At 46.5% G+C, this 21,446-nt stretch overlaps 1 protein-coding gene across 1 annotated transcript in view; it reads left to right on the top strand.

The window, feature by feature from the left end:
* Positions 1-21,446, top strand: part of FAM168A (family with sequence similarity 168 member A) — a 264,445-nt gene that overhangs the window by 143,430 nt on the left and 99,569 nt on the right. The window lies entirely within an intron of this gene.

The raw sequence follows: 21,446 nt of genomic DNA, 5'->3' as shown, positions 1-21,446 counted from the left end.
ATGAAGAATCAGTCTCTCCTGTAGCTTGTTTGATTTCAAGCATGAAACTATAAAAGTGGTTGTTATAGCTCATGCTATTATCATTTTCCCTACCAGAAGCTGATTAATATGCTGATAAGATGCTGTGATTCATGAACCTTCGGTAGACTGACTCTGTATTCGTCTACGTTATTACTAAATAATAACTGATAATAAAATCCAAGAGCCCAGAGGTGTGAAGCTGGTTAGTAAATCTCCAAGGAGTTTGTGTCACACCGCTCTAGTGCACGACGCTTCCCAGGTCCTGCTGCAGCAGCAACCTGCTCAGGATCTTCCATGCTCAAAAGAGACAGAATCACAGACTGTTTGGGGTTGGAAGGGACCTCTGGAGATCATCCAGTCCAACCCCCTGACAAAGCAGGGTCACTTAGAGCACAGGGTCACGTCCAGGTGGGTTTTGAATATCTCCAGAGAAGGAGACTCCCCACCCTCCCTGGGCAGCCTGTGCCAGGGCTCTGGCACCCTCACAGTAAAGAAGTTCCTCCTCATATTCAGATGGAACTTCCCATGGTTCAGTTTGTGCCCGTTGCCCTTGTCCTGTCACTGGGCACCACTGAGAAGAGTCTGGCCCCATCCCCTTGACACCCACCCCTAAGGTATCTGTAAGCATTGATAAGATCCCCCCTCAGTCTGCTCTTCTCCAGGCTGAACAGCCCCAGCTCCCTCAGCCTCTCCTCGTAGCAGAGATGCTCCAGCCCTCTGACCATCTCCGTACCCCTCCGCTGGACTCTCTCCAGTAGTTCCTTATCTTTCTTGAACTGGGGGGCCCAGAACTGCACACAGTTACTCCAGGTGTGGCCTCACCAGGGCAGTGTAGAGGGGGAGGAGAACCTCCCTCGACCTGCTGCCCACACTCTTCCTCATGCACCCCAGGACACCATTGGCCTTCCTGGCCCCAAGGGCACATTGTTGGCTCATGGGGAACTTGTTGTCCCCCAGAACTCCCAGGTCCTTCTCCGCAGAGCTGCTTTCCAGCAAGTCAGCCCCCAGCCTGTACTGGTGCGTGAGGTTATTCCTCCCCAGGTGCAGGACCCTACACTTGCCTTTGTTGGACTTCATGAGGTTCCTCTCCACCCAGCTCTCCAGCCTGTCTAGGCCTCGCTGAATGGCACCGCAGCCTTCTGGTGTATCGGCCACTCCTCCCAGTTCTTGTCATCAGCAAACTTGACGTTCTGTAGCTCAAGTTTTTGCTGATGGAAACCCTTACTTTGCTTTCAACAAACATCTCTTTTCAGGCTCTATGTGCCACGAAGCAATATTTTTGTTCCCCCTCACAATTCTTGAAGGTAAAGGAAAAATGTTTTTATTCAATAGGTTATTTGCAATTTTAAAGGGAACAGAACAAGTTCTGTTTTTCTAGTTTCTCACTCATTATCCATTCAGAAAAATCACTAATCACTATAGATATATTCTCTTCTGTTCCTTCTTTAACCAGAGATTGCAGTCTACAACTACCTGAAGGGAGGTTGTAGTGGAGTGTGAGTCGGCCTGTTCTCCCAGGCAACTAGCGATAGGACAAGAGGACACAGCCTCAAGCTTCACCAGGGGAGGTTCAGGTTAGACATTAGGAAGCGTTTCTTCTCAGCAAGGGTCATTAGCCATTGGAAGGGGTTGCCCAGGGAGGTGGTGGAGTCACCATCTCTGGAGGTGTTTAAGAAAAGACTGGACATGGCCCTTAGTGCCCTGGTCTAGTTGCCATGGTGGTGTCAGGGCAATGGTTGGACTCGATGATTCCAGAGGTCTCTTCCAACCTGACTGATCCTGTGATTCTGTGATTCTGTGATTACTGATGATGCTCTTCCAGATGGTTGTCCCCCTCCACGTTTTCCCACATCCCACCCTCCACTTGCTCTCTGACAGAAATTCACAGTTTTCTTTCAAATTCCTTATACTAGTCCTAAATCCCTGCTGTGGAAGTGCACGCACCATTTGACCCTGCCTGAGGTCTCTTCTGGTCACCCAGATTCAGAATTGGTTTGCCCAGTTTAGATACCTGCAGTGTGGATGTCTGTCTCTGAGTGATGCCCTGGGATTTAACAGGGCAAGAAAAGGACATCTCCAATGTGGTCTGAATGTCCTAGAAATGCCCGTTTCTCTCTGATATTGCAAGGTGTATTGATGCGTGACTCAAACATAGACATCTACGCAAAGTGGTCTGTGTTTGGTCTTGAGTCCCATCTCTGGCATTTGTGTCTAACTTCAGGTCTTCTAAAATTGTAAAATCCATCTTAAAGAGATTCTGTGTTGACAAGGTTATGTGCCTGGCTCTTGGGTGGGAAGGGAAAGGCAAACCTTTATTCAGAGGTGAGTATGTGTGGGGCAAGGAAGGATGGTAACTCTATTTCTAGGCTGAATGCTCCCACCACATGTAAAACGTGGGCACCTGGCCCACTGAAAGCCAGCTGGGATGGTCGTTTCTCAAGCACAAGGTTTTCAGCTCTTATCTAATCCCTGCAGCCCATGCCTGTCACTACAGTCTGTCCTCAAGGCCATCAGATCAAGGTTGCTTGACCTAGTAAGGACGCTTGGTCCAAAGCCACACAGGTCACTATCTTCCCACTTCTTTGGTCCCACTAAGGCAAGAGTCAGGGATATGCAGCTTGGTGGCAGCCGAGGACAGTGTGTCAGAACGCAACGGCAAAGAGTCCTCAAGGAGGGTGCCACCCTCATAAAGAGTGTAGAGAAGACAACCAAGTCTTTGTTTCTTTCAGAAACCAGTAGATCACCGAGTATGAATGTGAGCTGCTGTCATCAAGAAGCTTTTGTTGGGTAGCAGTATTCAACTGGCCTAATCCTCTGCTTTTGATAAATAAAATAGTGCATTTCAGAGTTCTGGTATCTAATGTGCTTGTCTTGTTGAGAGTTAGGCATGAGCAGCCCCACTGCTGTAGGTCTATAAGGAGTTCACATCTCCAGATGTGCTGCTTGATGGGTGCTACTGCAGGGGCTCCATCTCCAACCTGCAACTCTCAAGGCATGGTTGGACTTGATGATCCCAGAGGTCTCTTCCAACCTGATTGATTCTGTGATTTCCCCCAAAACATCTTAGGATCAGCGTCACCCTGTCTGGGACAGTTTATCCTTCGAGGAGGCAGTGCCTACCGTCCTTAAATCTGGCCAGATACAGGCTGGGAAAGCCCTGCTCTTCTGCCTCCATTGCCCATAAGGCATGGGAATCCCAATGGCAGTATCTTAATGGGATGGATATCCTCATTCTGGTGGCCTCTGCTTCTCCCAGGGCTTTTTCCTAGCCTGGTTTGTCAGGTGAGGCTCCCAGCCTTCCCATATCGTTGCAGCAGGAATTCCCCTGTCTCTTTTGCTAATGAAGCTTGGCTCTTTTATTGAATTCCTTTTTCTCTTTTGCTAATAATTTGTTTCCACCATGCATTCCAGTTTCTGCTGTGGATCTTCTGCTGCTTCTCCACTTGTTTTTTTTTGTCTCTGAGAGGACTGGAAGGTAGCACCCTCCAGCACTGCCTTCCCTGGCTTTTTGGGAGATTATCAGTCAGTCCCCTCTGGTGCTCTTCTGGTCCTTCTCCTTCTTGCATTGCTCATTCCCTGGAGTCTTTCATAGAATGACGGAATCACAGAATGGTTTGGGTTGGAAGGGACCTTAAAGATTATCCTGTTCCAGCCCCCTGCCATGGGCAGGGACACCCTCCACCAGACCAGATTGCTCCAAGCCCCATCCAACCTGGCCTTGAACACTGCCAGGGAGGGGGCAGCCACAGCTGCTCTGGGCAGCCTGGGCCAGGGTCTCACCACCCTCACAGGCAAGAATTTCTTCCTAATATCTCATCTCAATCTCCCCTCTTTCAGTTTAAAACTGTTCCACCTTGTCCTGTCACTCCATGCCCTTGTAAAAAGTCCCTCTCCAGCTTTCCTGTAGCCCCTTCAGGCACTGGAAGGTGCTAGAAGGTCTCCCCGGAGCCTTCTCTTCTCCAGGCTGAACAGCCCCAACTCTCTCAGCCTGTCTCCAGAGCAGAGGGGCTCCAGCCCTCTGAGCATCTCCGTGGCTTCCTCTGAACTCGCTCCAACAGCTCCGTGTCCTTCTTGTGTTGGTGGCCCCAAAGCTGGACGCAGCACTGCAGGGGGGGTCTCCCGAGAGCGGAGCAGAGGGGCAGAATCCCCTCCCTCGCCCTGCTGGCCACGCTGCTGGGGATGCAGCCCAGGACACCGTTGGCTTTCTGGGCTGTCAGCGCACGTTGCCGCTTCATGGTGAGCTTCTCGTCACCCATCACCCCCAAGTCCTTCTCCTCAGGGCTGCTCTCAATCCATTCTCCGCCCAGCCTGTGTTTGTGCTTGGGATTGCCCTGACCCACGTGCAGGACCTTGCACTTGGCTTTCACTCCATCCCAGCTATCTTTCCTTCTCTCTTGCAGCCTGTCAGCCTGGCCCAGCTGGCAAACACCTGCGCAGGTCCAGGACTGCTGGACTCATTTCAACAGGAGGAACCTGACGCCTTTTAATAAAAGGTCTTTGTGTGCCTGGGGTCTGTTTAGCTGCATTTCCAAAGTGGATTAACCTAGACTGCCCAGAGGCGCTTTTAGGGAGCCTCTGCAGCACATAAATGTGAAATAAATATTCAAGAGTAGCTGCTCGGCAAGTTTTATCCTGCACAACATTCACCAAAATATTTTGGGGAAGCAGAGGAGTAGTCTAAAGCAAGGAGGACTTTGAATCACATTTACATCCAATTCATCTGTGATCTTCCCCCAGTATGTTCTTCCTCAAGTAACAAATGCATCTTATCATAGAATCATAGAATCTTCTTCATTTTAAAGTATAAAAAATCTTATTTCTGATGATTTAAGAAGTCCTGGCTAAGAGCTTTATCATTTGTATGTAGGAAAGTGTGCTCTCTCCCCATGTCACTTGTCAACCCTTTTTACGCTCTCTGCGAGGTCTGGGTTCATTTGCAATCAATTTAATTGATTTTCCTGCTTCTTCAAGTGACAATCTCTCGGTGGGACTTTTGGAGAGCATTGAGAAAAATATATGACAGTAAAGTAATTTTAATTTATGGTATAATGCATGTGTGCGGTGATAGTTACAAGATTTTGTGATAGAGAATAGGTGTGGCATGGTCTTGTTGACGTGGTGGTGTCAAGGCAATGGTTGGACTCGAGGAGCCCAGAGGGCTCTTCCAACCTGATTGATTCTGTGATTCTCTGATTCTGTGGTAGGCAAATATGCAAGTCAACATATGAAGTACTATTTTTTTATGTTGGTGGAAAGGCATCAGTTTGATATTCTTCTTGTGTGTCTGATATCTTGGAGAACTGGTCCCAATAATCAGCACTGGTTGCTGAGGATGGGTTTCCTCTAGGACCCTCCACACCTCTACTATTGCATGTGACTGAGCCCAGCTCCATCTTTTCTGGAAGTGGAAAGCTCCAGCGCTTCCTCTGGCACGTCAAGCTCTCCCACCTGTGATTTGGGTTCCCTCCATAGGACCTCCCCACGCTCCAGAAGACGAGATGTGCCCCTGAGCTGGGCTGTTTGCTGCACTCCCAAGCTGCAAACACCCAAGTTTTGTCATTTTTTTCCCCAAGGTGAAACCACAACATTTGTTCAGAGATGATGATTAACAGAGGGAATCGGTGTCATCCGCCCTCCGGTCATTGGTTTTGTTGGCAGGACAGGAGGTGGGGGATTCTCAATTGTGTTTTTATCCTAATTTGTATCATTTGTATTCATTGTTGAACCTCAGACATCAACTGCACATGTGAGGACTGACCTGATTTATACTCGACTGTCCATTTAATTTACTGGCATGTTGAGAGCTGGTGGCCTCCAATTTTGTAGAAGACGGAATGATGTTCTGACAGGATTTTCACAGTTGGCTTTTAATCCTCCTTTGCATACTCTTTGTGGGACAAAGATAATTCTAGGCTTAATTTCAGCCTTTCTTATTAACTTAAAATTAAATTTTTGCTGTAATATTCTCTGGAAAGGCTGGGCCTTTGATAAGAGGTTAGTTCTTTGGCCAAGAAAACCAAGTTCTTTCAGAATCACAGAATCACAGAATCAATCAGGTCGGAAGAGACCTCTGGGATCATTGAGTCCAACCATTGCCCTGACACCACCATGGCAACTAGACCAGGGCACTAAGTGCCATGTCCAGTCTTTTCTTAAACCCCTCCAGAGATGGTGACTCCACCACCTCCCTGGGCAGCCCCTTCCAATGGCTAATGACCCTTGCTGAGAACAAATGCTTCCTAATGTCCACCTGACCCTCCCCTGGTGAAGCTTGAGGCTGTGTCCTCTTGTCCTATCGCTAGTTGCCTGGGAGAAGAGGCCGACTCCCACTCCGCTACAACCTCCCTTCAGGTAGTTGTAGACTGCACTAAGGTCACCTCTGAGCCTCCTCTTCTCCAAGCTAAACACCCCCAGCTCCCTCAGCCGTTCCTCGTAGGTCAGACCCTCCAAACCCTTCACCAGCTTGGTCGCCCTCCTCTGGACTCACTCCAACACCTCAACATCTTTCTTGAAGTGCGGGGCCCAGAACTGGACACAGGATTCAAGGTGTGGCCTCACCAGTGCCGAGTACATAGGGACAATCACTTTCCTAGACCAGCTGGCTACACTATTCTTAATAGAGGCCAGGATGCCATTGGCCTTCTTGGCCACCTGGGAACTGCTGTGCGCGAAGAGGATAAATTAGACTTTTCCTTTCTTTTTGGCATTCCTCAGCACATTTGTGCGAAGAACTGAGGAACGTGAGGGAAATGGCTTTGATGGTGAAGTAGGTAGGGTTGGGGTGCTCTCCTCTTTACCTTTCCTTGTGCTTGGAATATCTACATCCATGTCTACCCTTTCCATTGATTGGGAGATGCCATTTCTGGATTTAATTAGGTGATCCATTGCTTCCCAGTTCTGTAAAACAGGAATTTTAAACTGTGTTCAGGGTGTTGAATTGATTTCAGGGTGATTAAAAATGTATGAAGTGGGTACAGTGAATATTTTTCCTCTGGCGTTTTTTCATGTTTATTAATTGGTGCGTATAGAGCAGACAGGAAAATCATACTTGACTGGGAGAAGAATGAGCTCTGACTTGTGTAGACTCTTGTTATTTTTGTGTTTAAATGCATAATTTTTGTACAGGAATACTTCCAAACAACTTGCTGAATTTCTCAGTGTTGGACGTTGTTTAAGTTTCAGTGCTCTGGTGAGCTGATCAATGATGGCTAATTCACCGTCTTCGTAATAAATTAACTCATGAACTTTCTGGAAGTCATAAAAAGCATAAAATGAGGGACATGTTTTCTTGTTTAGGGAGCGAGGGAGAAGGAAGCAGAGGGGATCTGGGGTGTGCCCAGGTGGCCAAGAAGGCCACCAGCATCCTGGCTTGTATCAGCACTAGTGTGGCCAGCAGGACTAGGGCAGGGATCGTCCCCCTGGACTCGGCACTGGTGAGGCCGCACATCGAGTACTGTGTCCAGTTCCAGGCCCCTCACTACAAGAAAGACCTTGAGGTGCTGGAGTGAGTCCAGAGGAGGGCAACGAAGCTGGTGAAGGGTCTGGAGGGTATGTCCTATGAGGAGTGGCTGGGGGAACTGGGATTGTTTAGTGTGGAGAAAAGGAGGCTGAGGGGAGACCTTCTCGCTCTCTGCAACTACCTGAAAGGAGGGTGTAGTGGGATGGGGGTCAGTCTCTTCTCCCAGGCAACTAGCAACAGGACTAGAGGACACAGCCTCAGCTGCGCCAAGGGAGGTTCAGGTTAGACATAAGGAAAAATTTCTTCACAGAAAGGGTCATTAGACATTGGAATGGGCTGCCCAGGGAGGTGGTGGAGTCACCATCTCTGGAGGGGTTTAAGAAAAGACTGGACATGGCACGTAATGCCATGGTCTAGTTGCCATGGTGGTGTCAGGGCAATGGTTGGACTCGATGATCCCAGAGGTCTCTTCCGACCTGATTGATTGATTCTGTGATTCTCTGAGATGTGAGTTATTTATGAACGTGTGCAATAGCTGTTGGCTGGTTTTGAGTGGTTCTTCTGCCAACAGTAGCACCCTTGGACTATGGACATGGAGGTCACCTCACTGCACTCACCTATGGATGGATGCAGGGTGCGGTGCAAAGTAGGTCTTGGTGCACAGAAGGTTTTGTTCAAGACAAAAGACTTTCTTTCCTTTTAGTGTTAGAAATGGAGGCATAGTAAAGCTCCTCTGAAGAAAGTAAATTGTAACACCTCATAACAGATGCTTGTAGGCTCAGCTAGTTTGGAGATCGGTCCAACTGATGTCAACCTTCCAAGGATTTTCATTGAAACTTCAGGGAACGTCCTTCACCCCTTGTTTTGTAACTGTTTGTATAAGGTTTTACACGCTTTTGAGTTTCCCTGTGTTGTAAATAAACAGAATAGTCTCAGATCTTAAAGGCAAACAAAAGTCATGTTATGTTTTCCTGAATGACCCCATTGTGTGCCTTTTAATCCTACGTGCTCGGTTGGTACGTGCAACTGGTTTATGCTCTGCCTCATTTCTTGGCTACAATATTGATTTTGTTTTTCCCTGTAGTGGAAAAGAACTAAAAAGATTAAGTGACTAAGGCTGAAGAGGGCTGGAGAAAATGTGTATAAGGCAGAGAAGAAAGAAACATATGTAGAAAAAAAGAGGTGGCCTTGGAAACATGTTTTGAAGGGGAAAGTACTCCTTCATTTAAAGAAAATAAAAGGTGAATGGAGAATTTTCTTGTGTGAATTACTTCTGTAGAGTATTGGCACATAATTGTTTAATATCTTTATACATAATCTGGATGAGGGTGTGGAGTACACCCTCACTAAATTCACGGACGACACTAAGATGGGTAGGAGTGTTGATCTGCCTGAGGGTAGGAAGGCTCTGCAGAGGGGTCTGGACAGGTTAGATAGATGGGCCAAGACCAATGGTACAGAGTTCAACAAGGCCAAGTGCCGGGTCCAGCACTACAGGCTGGGGGAAGAGTGGTTAGAAAGTGGCCCGGTGGAAAAGGACCTGGGGGTGTTGGTCGATGGGCGGCTGAATATGAGCCAGCAGTGTGCCCAGGTGGCCAAGAAGGCCACCAGCATCCTGGCTTGTGTCAGCACTAGTGTGGCCAGCAGGACTAGGGCAGGGATCGTCCCACTGGACTCGGCACTGGTGAGGCCGCACCTCGAATCCTGTGTTCGGTTTTGGGCCCCTCACTCCAAGAAAGACCTTGAGGTGTTGGAGTGAGTCCAGAGAAGGGCAATGAAAGTGGTGAAGGGTGTGGAGCACAAGTGTGATGACGAGCAGCTGAGGGACCTGGGGGTGTTTAGCCTGGAGAAAAGGAGGCTGAGGGGAGACCTTCTTGCTCTCTACAACTACCTGAAAGGAGGGTGTAGCGAGGGGGGGTCAGTCTCTTCTCCCAGGTAACAAGCGATGGGACGAGAGGAACCGGCCTCAAGTTGTGCCAGGGGAGGTTTAGATTGGAGATCAGGGACAATGTCTTCATGGAAAGGGTTGTCAAGCACTGGCACAGGCTGCCCAGGGCAGTGGTGGAGTCCCCATCCCTGGAGGGATTTAAAAGCCGTGTAGATGTGGTGCTGAGGGCCATGGGTTAGTGGTGGCCTTGGCAGTGCTGGGTTAACGGTTGGACTTGATGATCTTAAAGGTCCTTTCCAACCAAATTGATTCTATGATTTTAGGCACCTCCCTTTGTTTCCACCTCCTTTCACAAAGCCGTGCTGTCTCTCTTCCAACGGTAGCAATTGTGGAAAATATATTAGGTCAGTTTTTTAAATCCTTCTTTCTGGAGGTGAAGAGCATCAGCATTGGCTGGCAGAAGTCCGTCAACGCTCGCTAAATGGGTCAGTGATTCTCTGTAGAGCACTTTGGGAGGCTCTGCCATGGGCACCGTGGAGCTGGAGTGTGACCTTGTCATCGTGTGAATTTGAGATGGGGGTTGTTCATATAACAACATGAAAATGTCTCCTAGCACTGAACCCCCGTCCCTGCTTGCAGTCTCTCAGCTGAAAGTTAAAATCTCACCGCATCTGACATAAATGGCTTTTTCTGCATATTTTTTCTGTCATTTGCAGTTCAAATTCATACCCTTGCTTGTTTTTCTCTGTGCATACTTGCACAATGCACACTCAATACCTCTTAAATCCCCAGGTGTTTCAATTAAACGATTGAAAATAAGCTCCAGCACTGCCTCACGATCCAGTGAAAACCCTTCATATTCGCTGCCTTTCCTCCCTGCCTCCCCCCTTTTCTATTCTTGTCTGGTGCAGCAAAGAAGCGCTTCGATACTCGTTATATTTTTGCAGTCTGAAGGTAATAAATTAAAATTTTGTGGCTTGACTTCTGGAAAGACATTTGTAGATTAAATATTGAATTTTTTCTCCTCTCCCGGTGCACAATTATTTTTTTACGCCGTGTGCAGTCGGTCTGTACGGACGGAAACATGATCTGGTACGGGGTTGTAAAAGCCTTTTAATAAGCTTCAGAAATAGCTCCCTGGTTTGTACCAGATCTGTAAATTACTGAGTCTTTTTTTCTACTGTGCTTTATACCTAACAGCTTAGAATCATAGAATCACAGAATGGTTTGGGTTGGAAGGGACCTTAAAGATCATCTAGTTCCAACCTTAGTTTTAGTTTAATGGGGATCAGCTTTCCCAAAGTGCCGGGGTTGAGCTCTGCCTTGTTAATCTCTTGCGTTAGATTTAGCCTCGTCTCAAACCGAAATCCAGAGTTGCTTATATGCAAATGCATTCGTATACTTATTTTAAAGCCCTGTGCCTGCCTTTCCCTCTCCCAGCGCTCGCTGGCATTCGGCCTCATTTCATCTAATGCAGTACTGGGCTAGAATTTTAATGTCTCTGTGGCCAGCGATGATTTATTAGATCCCAAAGCCCTGGCTCGGAGTGCAGGAAGAAAATATTGCATCAGTGAGCTGGCTTGGCACCGCTCAAATAAATGACTCCTGAAAGACTCTTTAGTGTTATGGCCTTTTTTTCCTTCCCCTCCCCTCACCCCCACCGGTCCTTCCCCGGTCCCCGACCCCTGAGTTCCTGCTGATGTTGAGAAGTGCTTGTTTCCTTGCAGGAACTGCCATCTCTGGGTCTTTTTATGATAAACGTGTTTGTCAACAGCCTCGTCATATAAAGCACTTTGAAAAAAGAAGTGTGGCCAACAGGTCGAGGGAGGGGATTCTGCCCCTCTGCTCTGCTCTCGTGAGACCCCCCCTGCAGTGCTGCGTCCAGCTCTGGGGCCCCCAACACAAGAAGGACATGGAGCTGTTGGAGCGAGTCCAGAGGAGGCCATGAAGATGCTCAGAGGGCTGGAGCCCCTCTGCTCTGGAGACAGGCTGAGAGAGTTGGGGCTGTTCAGCCTGGAGAAGAGAAGGCTCCGGGGAGACCTTCTAGCACCTTCCAGTACCTGAAGGGGCTACGTGAAAGCTGGAGAGGGGCTTTTTACAAGGGCATGAAGCGATAGGATGAGGGGGAATGGTTTTAAACTGAAAGAGGGGAGATTTAGATGAGATATGAGGAAGAAATTCTTGAGTGTGAGGGTGGTGAGACCCTGGCCCAGGTTGCCCAGAGAAGCTGTGGCTGTCCCCTCCCTGGCAGTGTTCAAGGCGAGGCTGGATGGGGCTTGGAGCAACCTGGTCTAGTGGAAGGTGTCCCTGCCCATGGTATGGGGGTTGGAACTAGATGTAGGCCCTTCAGGTACTGGAAGACTGCTAGAAGGTCTCCCAGGAGCCTTCTCTTCTCCAGGCTGAACAGCCCCAACTCTCTCAGCCTGTCTCCAGAGCAGAGGTGCTCCAGCCCCTCTGATCATCTTCGTGGCGCTCCTCTGGACCCGCTCCAACAGGTCCAACATCTTCCACTGGACCAGGTTGCTGAAAGCCCTGTCCAACTTAACCTTGAACACTTCTAACGAGGGGCATCAACAACTTCTCTGGGCAGCCTGTGCCAGTGTCTCACCACCCTTGTCATAAAAAAAGTCTTTCTTATGTCCAATCGAAACCTACCCTCCTTCACTTTAAAGCCATTGCCCCTTGTCCTGTCGCTACAGGCCCTGGTAAAAAATATCTCTCTGTCTTTCTTAGAAGCCACCTTTATATGTTGAAAGGCCGCAATAAGGTCTCCCCGGAGCCTTCTCTTTTCCAGGCTGAACAACCCCAACTCTCCCAGCCTTTCTCCATGGCAGAAGTGTTCCAGCCCTCTCCCCATTTTGGTGACCCTCCTTTGGACCTGCTGCAACAGGTCCATGTCTTTCTTGTGCTGGGATCCTGTCTTAGCACTGATCTGGGCAAAGAAACCCAGCACTTCAATATTCCAGAGAAGAGCAGCAACCTGTGACCACTACCCAAGTGCTGGTTGTGGTCACCTCTGAAGCTGCTCCCCAGCGGGTCCCTTCTGGAGTGCTGTCAGCCCAGCAGCCTTTGCCTGTCTAATTTGTTTCACTTCATAAACAAAATAATTTTGAATCTTTTCATGAAGAAGAAGAATAAAGAAGAAATCAGGCTGAGCAGATGAGCTCTCAGAAGACTTGAGTTGTGGGCAACAGTTATTGGATGTGAGAGTTGGAGGGAGAATTACAAGAATGAAACCCTGGAGTAATGACAGGTGAATTACTCATCGTTAAGAAATTCTATTTGGTAAATAACCAAGGGGAGCTTCAGCCTTATGCTTGGTTTCTTGCCATCCATTCACACTCAAAAATGATGTTGCTATCTCTTGTTATTAGAAAATGAATGCATGGCAGAGAAGAGCATCCATCTCTAGGGAGAAGGAGTCATCGATTTTGGTGGCATTCCCAGAAGATGCAAAGCACATGATACCTGTAAATGAAATCAGATAGGGGAAAAAATAGGTTTTAATAGCCTAACAATGAGGTGTTTCATTCAGAAAGTTATGAGCGTGTATGCATCTGAACTTCTGTTTGCCTCTAGTTTCTTCTTATTTCAAATTAGTAACGATTTCTTGAGGTGAGGGTCATGTTCTGGTGTGGGTAAAGGTGTGTGTGCTAATCAGGCATCCTGTTGCCAGAATGTTTTTCTCTCCTCTGAAAACAGTTAAGGAGACAGCAGTATAATTAACTATTGTAGGAATTCCAGGGTGAACAGAGCAATTTTTCATAAGTGAAGACACAGTAATGATTATGTAGTCTTTGGATAGGGCAGGGTTTGCTTTGAGCCTATTAATATAATTCAGCGTCTAGACTCAGACTTACAATGTGTGCCTACAGCATCTCGTTCACACCAAGACATGGCGGTACTTTGTAGTGACTCAAGTTAGACAGAGGTGAACTTGGTTTCATAGGATCACAGACTGGTTTGGGTTGGAAGGGACCTCTGGAGATCATCTAGGAATTGAATGCACGAGCAGCAGGTTGGTGACTCTCAGGTAGAGCCATCTGAGACAAATTCACATCTTAGGTGGGGGGATCATTCTCTGCAATTACCCATGTCTTTCTGTTGGCTTTGGAGAGTTTAGGATAACAGCGCTTCTCATGCAGGGACCTCAGTTTGGCATTTGACCTTTGATAACATGCATTTGAACCTGGTAAGTTTGTCTCTTCTCCAGCACCTGACCCCAGGGTGCAAGGAGTTAAACTGTAAAGTTAGTGGTTGGCGTCTCCCTGCCTGATGGGAGGGAGACAGCAGAAATGCATTTCTGTTTCTGCATCCAACTCGAAGGTCAGTTCTTCTAGCTAGCCATGAGTGATGGAGGCTACAAGAAGGTCCATGTGTGTTACACTCTGTATTTGAGATCAGTTTTGAAAGATGGTGGGAGTTGTCCATGTCATGCAGCTTGTTGAGATGTCTCTAGCAAAATGCAGGTGAGACATGTAGAAGGGGGAGGTGACTTATTTAAAAAAAAGCAACACATGCCTCATCTCCCTCTTGCTTATTCTGTCATACTCGCACGCTCACACCACCAAGATGAATGTATTCGTAGAGTCTTCCAGGAGCATGTGCATGATGGATGGAGAAGGCGGCATGCACCCACCAAGTCCTCATCACGTCTCTTGGTTCTCTTGTGGTCTTTTGGGTCCCCTTTGATTGGCAAAGACCAGCTGATTTTTGGATGTGCTGTTTGTGCCCTTTAGGAGTTGACAATGATCTTTCTCCTCTTCATCCTGTCTTGCCTCTTGTCAGTCATCAGTCAACATTGCTGATGTACTTTTTCCTCTCTCCCTGGAGGTCTTATGGCTCTTGTCCTTTTTTTCCCCCTAGTTTGGGTCTCTTGAGTGTTTTTTTAATGTGCTGTGGTCTTAGGTGATCACACAGGTGCCACCTGCACTTGCTTTTCTCTTAACCGTTCTTCTGTCATTTCTTCATCAGAGCTGGGTTATTCTCTCTGGCAGCCATGGGAATGCCTCTGCTGAGATAAAATAAAATCTTAAAAGTTTCAAGTTATGCTGAAACCAGTGAAAATAAATGTCAAGCGGTGGTGTAAAAACGAGTGGCTGATGACCGGTACATATGAAGGATAACACTCGTTACATTCCCACTCCCATTGCAGGGAGGAGAGTCCACAGGCATGGGGCTGGTGTTCACTTTCCAGCTTACCCAGCGTTCCCATGCCAAAATCCACCTAACAAAATGCAAGGACTCTAGATAAAAGGGAGAGCTGGCATCAGCTTGGTCTGATTAATTTGTCTCCATTAAAACAATAAATCATTCAAGTTGCTGCTTCCCTGAATGTTAGCGGTACTTCTGCTGGAGTGGTTGGCCCAAGTGACCCACCTACTCCCCAACAACATTTCTGCTACTTGTCCTGTAGTAAAGATAATGTTATCTAAGCACTGAAGGGCAGAGGATGGCATCTCCCTCAAAAAGGCATCAGGCCTCACAGAATCACAGACTGGATGGGGTTGGAAGGGACCTCTGGAGATCATCTAGTTCAACCTCCTGCCAAAGCAGGGTAACCCAGAGCACGTTGCACAGGGTCGCATCCAGGTGGGTCTTGAATATCTCCAGAGGAGACTCCCCACCATCCCTGGGCAGCCTGTGCCAGGGCTCTGGCACCCTCACAGCAAAGAAGCTTTTCCTTATATTGAGGTGGAACTTCCCGTGTTTCAGTTTGTGCCCGTTGCCCCTTGTCCTGTCACTGGGCACCACTGAGAAGAGTCTGGCCCCATCCCCTTGACCCCTCCCTAAGGTGTCTGTAAGCATTGATAAGATCCCCCCTCAGTCTGCTCTTCTCCAGCTGAACAGCCCCAGCTCCCTCAGCCTCTCCTCGCAGCAGAGATGCTCCAGCCCTCTGACCATCTTTGTACCCCTCCGCTGGACTCTCTCCAGTAGTTCCTTGTCTTTCTTGAACTGGCGGGCCCAGAACTGCCCACAGTTACTCCAGGTGTGGCCTCACCAGGGCAGTGTAGAGGGGGAGGAGAACCTCCCTTGACCTGCTGCCCACACTTCTGGCCTCTCCCCATGCATTTTCGTCTCTGGGTTATCTATCCTATCAGTGCTTTGGTTTGCTGTGGAGTTTTTCAGTTTCTTTTTTAACCAGACAGTGCGTTATCCCTCCCTTGCTTCTCCCCAGCTGTCTGGTTCCTTAAAGGCAGCAATGTGTAATTCTCCCATCGTGGATGTTAGACCTGTTATGAATAAAGATGAAGTGGAAGCGGAATGCTTTCCCATTAATTTCAAACTTTGGTTATCATGACAACAGGTTACAACTCTCTTCATCGCCATGACAATCTCCTGCAAGATTGTTAAAATGTCATCGTGTCGTTATTTTTAGTTTGTCCTCCATTCCCATGGAGACCAGCTTTTACTTGAAGTGTTTGATGCTTTGTGCTTGGAGCCTTTAATGAGCCTCACAGAAGTGTGTAAGTCGGTAAAGGCAGAGACCTCTGAGGTCAACCGATGCCTCCGTCAACCCTTGCTGGAATGGTCTGTACAATACGCTTTTCTACTGCTTTGTTGTGTTATGAGTGCTGCTTTTTTTTTTATTCTCGTCTCTTGTGTGATTTTTAACATTGACATTTGCTGTGGTGCCTGAGCACTTGTATTCTGCTTTGCATATGACCCTATTTGTTGCGTTACGTTCTGCCTCAAAACATTGAATTCTGCAGAGGACACTGGGGGAAAAAAAAGCTACAAGGGAAAAAGAAAAATATAGAAGATGGTGAACAGGACACTTAAAGTGGTAATTTGTTTTTAGTTACTCTGCAGTTGTTTTGAGGAAAAAAATGCTCAGAAATGAAGTTTTCTCTCTATCTTTCTAACAGTTTACGAACAAAGTTTTACTGGAGTAAAACTGTTGGAGCGAGTCCAGAGGAGGCCATGGAGATGCTCAGAGGGCTGGAGCCCCTCTGCTCTGGAGACAGGCTGAGAGAGTTGGGGCTGTTCAGCCTGGAGAAGAGAAGGCTCCGGGGAGACCTTCTAGCACCTTCCAGTACCTGAAGGGGCTACAGGAAAGCAGGAGAGGGGTTTTTTACAAGGGCATGGAGTGACAGGATGAGGGGGAATGGTTTTAAACTGAAAGAGGGGAGATTGAGATGAGATCTGAGGAAGAAATTCTTGACTGTGAGTGTGGTGAGACCCTGGCCCAGGTTGCCCAGAGAAGCTGTGGCTGTCCCCTCCCTGGCAGTGTTCAAGGCCAGGCTGGATGGGGCTTGGAGCAACCTGGTCTAGTGGAAGGTGTCCCTGCCCATGGCAGGGGGTTGGAACTAGATGGACTTAAGGTCCCTTCTAACCCAAACCAGTCTGTGATTCTATGATTCTGTGAGTAACATTTGCTTAATCAGCTAAAAATTTACTAGCTTATCACTAAGCAATATTACAAATTACTTCAATTATAAAAGGAAACAAAACTACTTTGTGAGCCTCCCTTTTTCCCCTGCTTTTATTTTCTCCCCAAGTAGCCAGTTCATGTGATCCATGGGAGTCTCCCCCTCATCAGCTGGAATTAGAAATTAAAAGTAATAAGAAGGAACAGGAGAAAAACAGGTCGCATCCATTGGACTGTTTTCCAAAAACTGGGCAAGCCTGCCTGTCAACTGCTATTTATTTATAGAATCATAGAATCATTTTGGTTGGAAAGGACCTTTAAGATCACCAAGTCCAACCGTTAACCCAGCACTGCCAAGGCCACCACTAACCCATGTCCCTCAGCACCACATCTACACGTCTTTTAAATCCCTCCAGGGATGGGGACTCCACCACTGCCCTGGGCAGCCTGTGCCAGTGCTTGACAACCCTTTCGGGGAAGACATTGTCCCTGATCTCCAATCTAAACCTCCCCTGGCACAACTTGAAGCCGTTTCCTCTCATCCTATCACTTGTTCCTTGGGAGAAGAGACCAACACCCATGAAGTATTTGTCTTGCTTCTTCTTCAGTGGCCGTGAGCATGGCTACTCCAAAGTAAAAAAAAATGGCCAAATTGAGGTAGTATCACCACTGGTGCTGCAGTGGAGAGGGTTAGCAGAGAGGTGACGTTATGGATTCATCTTGGTTTCTTTACGTTTAGGCACTTGCTGTTAAAATTTAAGAAAAGGACACCTTCCAGTATACTGTTGTGTCTGCAGTACTGATTCAGATCATTCGAACGTCATGTTTCTTTCACAAAGATTGAAAAAAGAGTATTTCTGTAGGCAGCTGACGTTGTCTTGATCCATCCCTTGGTGGTGCTGCCACGATGGTTGGGCTTCCTCTGCAGGGCTCCACAAACCCTGCAGCGGATCAACACCTCCTGTCCATGCGTAATTCTGTGTCCTCTTCCACTTTAGTGCCTGTGGGTTTATATTTGTGAGGAATATCTACTGCACAGCTATCTGCCTCAGCCTGGAAGTCTTTCCTGAAGGTGGCTGAGACTCTGTAGGCTTTTCATTTGTATTCATCACGCCTTGAGGAAATGGGTTTACGCTGTACTTGAGGATTTTTTCCATGTCTGATAACTATTACGGTTTTTATATAATATCCTGATAGACATCTTAAATTGTCATATCATTAATAGTAGCCTATTGCTCTTAGCTTTAATTCCTCTGCCTTCATCATGTGTACAGCCTTTAAGTACTTCTAGACACTCATTAGTATCCCATAAAAGGCTTTTATCAAGGTCTGCAGTGACAGGACAAGGGGTAACTGTTTTAAACTGAAAGGAGGGTAGGTTTAGATTAGACACAAGGAAGAAATGTTTTACAATAAGGGTGGTGAGACACTGGCACGGGTTGCCCAGAGAAGTTGAGGATGCCCCGTCATTGGAAGTGTTCAAGATAAAGTGGGACGGAGCTCTGAGCAACTTGATCTAGTGGAAGGTGTCCCTGCCCATGGCAGGGGGGTTGGACTAGATGTTCTTCAAAGGGCCCTTCCAACCAAACCATTTTGTGAGTCTATAAAATTGTCACTGTGCTTCACTATCTTAACCTTTCCCCAAAAATCAGACCTTCTGGCACCATAATCCTTTCAGGTGCTTTTCACTAATTTTCCTGCAGGTTGGCTTTGTTGGGATGGGGTTGGATCCCTAACGAACCATGCCTGGAGGTGCTCGCGCTGGGAGAAAGCTGGGTCACCCAGAGTTTCTTGTGTTGAAGGTGGTGTTGGTTTCTTGAGTTTTACTCAAGAGTTGGTTTTACTTCTATTTCTTGAAGTAAAACTGGTTGTTTTAAGAGACGGTGCAAATAGAGTATTTCTATCAATAATTATAGGCCTCTCTAGCTCAGAAGCTTCTCATTGATTCTAAAAAGCTCTTTTTATATGGTGTAAAATCATTCCTTCTCTGGGATAATTAAATCCTTTTGCTGTTTAAGGTCACTCTGAATCTTTTTACAGCTGATAAGAGCAATAAGAATAGTTTTTTAATGTCTCTTGCTTGCACAATCTCAATATTCATCAGAGTCCTTTTGCTTTCTAGAGTGTCTGATTTTGCACTTCCCGTGCAGAATGAAAATATAACATGATTTCTGCAGAACTCAGACCTCATCTCTAACACTGTGTCGTTGCTTTGGCAGCAGGATTTCCTGGGAAGGTTAATGGTTCGGTTCTGCTTTTTAGTTACAAGCAGTAGTTATGAAATACGGTTGATTTTTGTAGCGCTAACCATGGCGATGAAGATTTTTGTCCTGATATTGCTCAGCATTCTGCAAGATGCAAAGAAGATACAGGCCTGATGGTGATAATACAGCACCCAAATGAAATAATAATCTGTAAATCCCTTTGATTTTTTTTTTGTTCTACTACTTGTAGAGGACATTGCATAATTACACTAATATTAGTCAGGTGGTAAATTATGTTGATTGTAAGGTGTGTGGCTGTATCTAAGTATTTCCGCAGAATTTTGTGCACGTGCTGTACTCAAAATAATTTATTTGCCTCTTTTTGTGTGTGTTTTAAGAGGGCATTTAGCTTTCCCCAATAGCAATTGTTGTTATCATGGCTGTTATCATTAGCAATAAAGGATATAGCTAATAGAATTTATCCAAGTTATTAATAACACTGCTGATAGTTTTAATATTGAGTGCATTTTCTTGCTTGGGTTTTTTGTTTCCTTTTGCGTTATTTAGACTAGACTAGACTATGTCAGGTGGAAGGGACCTACAATGATCATCTAGTACAACTGCCTGACCAATTCAGGGCTGACCAAGTTAAAGCATGTTGTTAAGGGCATTGTTATTTGATTTATTGTTTGCATTTCTATGATCAGTGAATTAATTTAATGTGACATGTTGGTTAACACAATACACCGTGATCTGTGCTTTCTCTAAGCTTGGGACCAGCAGCTACAGCGAAGTGCAATGAGAAATCTCCAGGCACAGAAAAATGGAGTTTTCTTCCTCTTGCTCTTAGCAGGTACGGAAAAGGCAAGAGGTAGCAGATTATTTTGGAAGGGACGGGGAATTTTTTAGATGTCTCTATTGGAATCCATCTCATTTAAATCAGCACAAATACAAATTAAGTCTATTGAGTTCCTTTAGTAATATGAGGAATGAGACTTTTCTGTATCAAAGGGTTTTGTCATCATAAGCCGGGGCTGATGAGATGGTAAAAGACCTCGACCTGCAGAGGTTGTTAGAAAAGTCCCAGTTTGGAAAAGTACAGTCGTGCCTGGCTTGAAGCAAGGGTGCAAGGGTGCCGCTGCGAGCAGCAGAGCTCGCTTGCACCAAAAACAGGGTCAGGAGAGGAGTTTGGGTTCAAGCTACCTGAGATGAAGAGCTATGAGGAATCCTCTTGCAGAGTAGATTCAGACAAGATATAAGGAAGAAATGTTTTATGCTGAGTGTGGTGAGACACTGGCACAGGTTGCCCACAGAGGTGGGAGATGCCCCATCCCTGGAAACGTTCAAGGTCAGGTTGGATGGGGCTGTGAACAACCTGATCTAGTTGAAGATGTCCCTGCTCACTGCAGGGGGGTTGGAGTAGATGGCCTTTAAAGGTCCCTTCCCACCCAAACCATTCTGTGATTCTATGATTTCTCCTTAATGTAGATTCTACTCCAATGACTTTTGGAGTAAACAAAGACTTAGTAAAAAAAAAAAAAGCTGTGAAAAATCCTTACATCTCCAGGAGATATTCTCTCTGTGATTACACGCTCGCCCCAAAAAGCACCAACAGCTGCTTGGAGAATGGTCTTGTAAAGATTTTGTAGAAATGTAAGCTATCTGCAGCTTTTTCCAATATTTCTTGTTAAAAAAAACCCCCACAAGTAATGTGCAAGAGCTTCATTCTGTCGGTAAATAAGAATGGCAAACAGCTCCAGGCAGCTGGTGCATTTTTTCCTTGGATACCAAAGAAGCCATCCCAAGCAGGAATCTGTTCTTAAATATTTCTTTTTTACTCTAATAAACAAGCCTTTGAAGCCTTGAGATCAAGGAGCAAGCAAAAATGTAGAACAATAACTTATGAAAGTATGATGTTGTTTGTGCCCCTCGAAAATATTGCTGGTATTTATTATAGTAATCTTGTGATAACATGGGGATTTTTTCCATTTAACTGTGGCCTACTTCTGCTGCTGCTTGGGTTCCTGGCTTCTTCTCAGCAGTGACAGTTTTAGGTCATGTCTGTGCAAGGGCATTTTATTGTACTCTGGTTTGAAAATATATTGACTATCAAGATGGGTCTTGAGACCAGAGCTTTAAATTTCCTCTCCTCAAGCACTGAATGTATATTCTTGCAGGGTGGATGCCCAGTCATGAATTATCGGGAGCATTTCTTTCCTGTACCTCCATCTGAGCTCCCTTCTACTGCAGTGTTTGCTCCTCATCTAGTGAAGCACCTCAACTGAATTTCCAGTTACCTCTTTCTACCTCCAGCTTTGTCCGTCAGGCTCCTTGATGTGTCTTTGAGATTCACCTTCTCCATCAATTTAGGAGGCTTTGTCACCTCTTGTCCTTCAGAGGTTCTGCTTTATTCCACCTCCAGCTTTCTGTGGGGTCCTCACAGGGGTATGTCCTTGCTCTCTTCTTGCTTCTGTTGCAGAAAATGTTATCCATAGATACAAA

The sequence above is a fragment of the Nyctibius grandis genome, chromosome 2, assembly GCF_013368605.1.
Source record: "Nyctibius grandis isolate bNycGra1 chromosome 2, bNycGra1.pri, whole genome shotgun sequence".
NCBI lineage: Eukaryota > Metazoa > Chordata > Aves > Nyctibiiformes > Nyctibiidae > Nyctibius > Nyctibius grandis.
This window is presented reverse-complemented; position numbering and strand designations above follow the sequence as displayed.